We start from the raw sequence: 6,227 nt of genomic DNA on the forward strand, positions 1-6,227 counted from the left end.
ATTCCAAAGAGAGAGAGAAGAGAGAAGAAGGAGGAATGCAAAGCTTAAAAGGGATTAGAAACAAGGTAACCAAAGGCTATGTGTGAACATTATTTGGATCCTGATACAAACAAAAAATCAAAACAAAACAAAAATTGATGGGGTAAGAAGAAAAATCTGAACAAAGACTGAATGTTAGATTATATTAAGGAGTTGTTTTTACTTTCTCTGTGTGGGAAACAGAGGACAGGGAAGAAGGTGTATGTGGATGAATTCTTTAGTCTCATAGTTTAAGAAGTTTGGCAGGCCAGGATCCTGGGTAGAGGGATGCCTTCATACTTGTGGGCTAGAGATGAGTCCCAATCACATTCTCTTAACCAAGATTGATTCCCACAATATCCTCCCATAATAGTGTTGCCTTAAAGTTACCTCTTACAAGCACATGACTGATTGCTATTTGGCCAGCTGCTTTATCTATAGGAACAGACATGTGTGATTGCTCTCCCTGTTCAGGGAACAGTCATTCCCACTTACCTGCCCTCAGCACTGGTGTTAGGTTACTCCTCCAATAAACTCTGGGACCTTTAGGGTTATGGTATAGCCCACTTTGTTACATATGCGGTTATCTGTAATTAGAGGGGCTTGCATCCCCCGAGAGTATATATGAAAGATGATGATGAGAATACAATCTCTCTCTGCTTGGACCTGGGTCCTAGAGCCATGGCAGAGGTAAGCACCCCAAAACTTTTGTCTGTCTCTTAATTTCTTCCTTTTGATTATACAATCGCACCACCACCACCACCACCACCACCACCACCAAGGATCCATCCAGATGTGAGGTTGGATCTTGATATTTTCTTTAGAGTGTTTTGAACTGTCCTTATATTTTAGATGCATTTGATGCATCTGATGCACTTGAACTTCGGTGCCGGTGAAGAATATTGAAAGTACCATGCACTGCCAAAAGAACAAATAGATCTGTTTTGGAAGCAAAGAATGCTCCTTAGAGTCAAAGATAGTGATACTTCATTCCATGAACTTTGGGCATGTTATCAGCAGAGACCAGTTCCTGAAGAAGGACATCATGCTTAGTAAAGCAGAGGGGCATCCAAAAGAGGAAGGCTCTTAATGAGATGGATTGGCACAGGGGCTATAATAATGGGCTCAAACACAAGAACAATCATCAGGATGACTCAGGTCCAGGCAGTATTTAGCTTGGTTGTTTTGTTTTATTTAGTTTGGTTTGGGCAGCACTTAGCAACCACAAGAATCTTTTAGACATTCTTAATATTTTTATATAAAATGACATAATGCCTAGAGTTTGCCTCATTCTAACTGGATGGCAGGAAATGGAGCTATAGATGAAACAAGAGTGGCCTTGAATGGATGGTTATTATAGCTGTGTGTCTATGTGTGTGGTGGAGGCAGAGTTGGGATTGGAAAGTAAGGGCAATTCACTGTGTTATCTTCTCTGGTGTATGCTTAGATAAGAATGCATAATTGTGGAAATGGTGAGACATATTTAGATTCTGGATATATTTTGAAGATGGTGACAAAGAGATCCTCTGACAGTTTGGGAATAGGTTTTTTATTTGAGCGGCTGGGAGAAGAGACTTTCCATGTACTGAGTTAAGGAAGACTGTGAACAAAGCAGGCCTCATAGGTCAGGAGGGTACTAGGAGTTCACTTTGGGCAGTGTGAGTTTGAGGTGCCTTCTAGATAGTCAAGGGAGGCCTAACACAGGCAGTTGAGAATATTGATCTGAAGTTCCTGGAATCGATCTAGGCTAACAAAACAAAAAAAAAGACAAACAAAACAAAATCGCTGACATCAAGCCTATTCCAACTCATAGCAACCTTGTAGGACAGGGCCGAACTGCCCCTGCAAGTTTCCAAGACTACATTCTTTATGGGAATAAGAAACATCATCCCTTGGAGTGGTTGCTGGTTTCCAACTACTAACCTTGTGATTAGCAGCCCAACGTGTAAGCCACTATGCCACCAAGGCGAGGCTCAAATGAAAACAACAACAACAAAGAAACAAATTTTTTTTTTAAAAAGCTAAAACCTTACTGCCATTGAGTTGATTCTAACTCATAACTGCCCCATAAGATAAAGTAGGATTCCAAGTTTGTAAATCTTTATGGGAGTAAAAAGCCACGGTTTTCTCCCTTGGAATGGCTGGTGGTTTCAAACTGCTGACCTAATGGTTTGCAGCCCAACACATAAAATACTGCATCACCAGGACTCCTATAAAGTCTATGCTAGAGACAGTAATTTATGCATTATCAGCATATAAAGAATTTAAAGATAAATGTTGCACACCTTACCTAGAGACCAAGAAATGCTAGAAAGGGGAAGAGCTATTGCAGTAAACAGCATGGAAGATCATAACTTAGTTCCCCTGACTTCCCTACTCTCATGAGGCTGGGGGGTGGGGTGGTGGCAGTCATGTCTTCCCTTCAATCCTGTTTTATCCAGTTCTGACACCAACCATTCCTCCTATGATACTCTACTTCTATGCTGACTTTGGTAATTCATTGTAATGACCACACAGAACTCACTGTCAATACTCATGATTAAGGGAGTTTACCTGGGGAGTTAACAGAGGATGGCACTAAAGCTACAGCTTGGGGAGAGGGGCACATTGGTTTAGAACACACAGGAGAAACAAAGATGGATGGAGAGGAGGGGTGCACATCCTGGCCCACCAAGCCCTGAGGATGATATTCCTGCTTAGAGTGGACAATGCACAGAAAGGACCATACTGTCGGCCCCACCATGAGACACAATGTCCCTCACTGAGCCATAGCACTATGGGAGACAAGACTGGAAACACAGTGTGGGAACTGTGTCCAATCTGACCCCATCACACTGGGGTGAAACCCTAAGGGCATGAAACAGAGCAGCAAGGGGAGCAAAGTGATGAAATCCATGCGGAATGCCAAAAATAGAATGTGGAGACAGAGTGTGACACCCTATCAGACCCAACTGGAAAACACTTGTAAAGGCCAACAAACAGACCTTGAACTATTTATAAGCTTTTCCATTTTTGTCAGTGGCTTTCTTTTTGTTGTTATTTTGGGGTTTTGTTGTTGTTATTGTTTTGTTGGGTTTGCCTTCCTTTGTTGTTTTGTTTGGCTTTGCCTGGTTTTTGTGCTTATTAATGTCTCTGCTTGTCTATTTAAATAAAATCAGTGGGATAAACAATTCAGAGATGAAAAGAACATGACTGTATTAGAAAGGGTACTTTAGAGAAACAAATCCACAGAAATTCATGTATAAGAGTTTTATATAAAAGTGCACATCAAGAAAACATCCCAACAAGAAAATGTTTTGGAAATGTTGATGACAATATATGTATAAGTGTGCTTAATACAATTGAATGAGGTATTGTCATATGATTTGTAAGATCTTCCCAATAAAGTGATTAATAAAAAAATGAATAATTTTTAAAAAGAAAGGAAGGAGCTCTCACTCCCACTGCCTGTGTAATAGAGATCCTATAGGACAGGGTAGAATTGCCCTTGTGGGTTTCCAAGACTAACTCTTCATGGGAGTAGAAAGCCTTGTTTCTCCCATTGAGTAGCTGGTGGTTTTGAACTGCTGACCTTGTAGTTAGCAGCCCAACATGTAACCACTGCACCACGAGGGATCCTGGAAAAGAGCTAGAATGAAATATAAAATATATTCATAAAATATAGCAAGTTCCTAGGTATACTAGGGATTTCATGAAAAACAAAAATTGAACTAAGGATAAATGTGTCTTTCTTGCCAGCACATTGTGAACATCAATTCGTTTTAGCAGTGCAATAATTTGATTGAGGAAATTTTTCAAGGAAAAAGCATTCACTTGTGGAATAAACATCATTATTCATATTTTAAGAAAGATGGCTGAGTAATTGATTAAATTAGTTTGGGTATCCCCAAATGGATGGTTTCTTGCTTTTTCTACTACATATTCAGGGGATATAGTGACTTTCTTCCTAAATTCACCTTGGGACAATATCTTTTTTCCCTTGATGCCTTTCCCCAGTCTCTTCCTCCCTAGGAAGTCACAACATTTAAAATGGCGTAGGTGAAAGGGACCTTGATGATCTTTGTCAACTATTGAATCTTTTTTCAGTAGAATTTTTAAAATTTAGAAATAGTATTTATTAAAGTTCTTTACAGAACAGTATTCACTAATCAGATCCAGTTGCCAAGGAGACCCTCATCTGGCTGGGCCATGGCAGGTGATTCCAGGCTTCCTCCCATTCTGCTCCAAGATGGGCATGGTCAGTAGAATTTCATCCTTGGGCTCGACAATGCTCACCTGGTCAGGCACCAGCTTCTTAGGGCCAACCTTAGCACATGGGTCCCAGAGCAGCACAATATTCACTTTGATACCCAGCACACCTGGTCTGAGCAGCATGTGGCGCACAGCCACATCAATGTTGTAGCTACTGGGGCCCCCACTGTGGACCATGAGGCCATCCACACATATCATTGATTTATCCCTCTGTCCTCAGAATTTTTCAGGCACTACAACCTCTCAGCTTTTGGCCCCCGCTCTCTGCAATGAACCATGGTACACTATAGGACATGGCGAACCCTCCTAGGAGTTTGTAATGCAGAAACTCTGCCAAGGCAATGACACACACATATCTGTGGTCACCTTTACAGCACAAAGCTCCACATTGCCCTTAGGGAAACCAAATGTCTTCTGAACTACAGTAGCCAATCCTTGGATCCTTCTCACCAAGAGTATTCTATGTCTTGGTGGCTAGGATAAGAATTTCTGTCCTGGTTGGTGTAACTCAAACTTCAACTCGAGAGTAAACATCTTCAGCTGGTTCCTGAGTGAAAAACTCATTCAATTCAGCTTTGAAGATGATAAACTTCCTCTTCTTGGAAATTTGTACCACCACATTATCTCCATATTGTAACATGTGCCACTGGAAGGAAAGGCATAAATAAAATTTCATTGGCTTTGAAACCTAATTGTGTTCTCCCAATTGCCTCTAGTTCACTTCCCTTTGGATGCCATGTGCCATATTCACCCTGGCCCTCTACACCAAGTACCTGACAAATTGTTGGGTTGGTGACAATGAAGTGGAAGAAGACACCTTATTTAGATCAACCCAAACTGATAGAAGTGATCAAAGAAAAGTACAAGTGTGCCCAGGTGGAGATCTCTCCAGGGAATTATGGCGGAAACTACAGCTTTCAGTGAAAGGATACGGTTAAAATTTGCAATTGCTCAAAGAGTTAGACTCAAGAATTTTGCTAATGATTTTTGCCATCTTGGGGGGAGGCAGAGAACTTTTAAGATAAATACTGTTGTCACAAAATTACAAGAGTATCAAACCTAAATGAGAAGCTTGGTGCCATAGCAAACAGTGAAAAACACTTTCCATAAGATTCATCTACCCAAAGACTCCTTAGTTGAACAACTTTCAAATGAGAAACTCAAGCTCTTAGATTTATGTCTAGGGGTGAAAGACCTCGCCATTAGTTCGGCACAGAGTTCTGCATAGGTTTTTCCTACCAGGACCCATGCCATTCCTATGAGCCAAATACAACGGACATCACCTAATGCATGAACTCCCTCTAAAAGAACAAACTATAAAGAAGGAATACACTGTCCATTTCTGAGGGATTAGCCACAAAAAACCTTATGAACAGTAGCAAAACATGTATTGCTGGAAGATGAGTCTATATGACTAGGGAAGAGCTGCCTACTCAACGTAGAGATGACCATAATTATGAAGATGGATTAAACCTTTGGAGACCATCATGCTTGGGAATGACTCAAAAGGGAAAGAAATCACCACAAATGTTTATTAATAATGTAAACAAAGTATGACTGCATGAAAATTACAGATCATCAAAAAATAAAATGGAATGCATAAAGGCTGATATTCTAGACATTGGTAAGCTGAAATAAACTGATATTGGCCATTTTGAGTGAGATAATTATATGGTTTACTCTGTGAGAAATGACAAATTCAAGAGGAACGGTGTTGCATTCATGGTCATAAAAATATTTCATCATCTATCTGTGGAAGAATAATATGTATAAGGACATACTGTTACTACCACTATTATTTAAATCTATACACCATCCACTAAAACTATTTATAAAGGCTTCAAACACCAAAGGCGGGGAGAAAAATCATATCCTCATCAATGAGGGTGGCGCGTGATGGAGACCCAATGCCCATCTCTAGACAACTGGACATACCTTGCAGAGGGGTAGTGGGGAGA

The 6,227-nt window shown here is 40.5% G+C and overlaps 1 pseudogene; it reads right to left on the minus strand.

The window, feature by feature from the left end:
- Positions 1-4,166: 4,166 nt before the first annotated feature.
- LOC101645850 lies at positions 4,167-4,909 on the minus strand (annotated as a pseudogene).
- Positions 4,910-6,227: the final 1,318 nt, after the last annotated feature.

This window comes from Echinops telfairi, unplaced genomic scaffold (genome assembly GCF_000313985.2).
Source record: "Echinops telfairi isolate 266 unplaced genomic scaffold, ASM31398v2 ScPeMD7_7424;HRSCAF=8462, whole genome shotgun sequence".
NCBI lineage: Eukaryota > Metazoa > Chordata > Mammalia > Afrosoricida > Tenrecidae > Echinops > Echinops telfairi.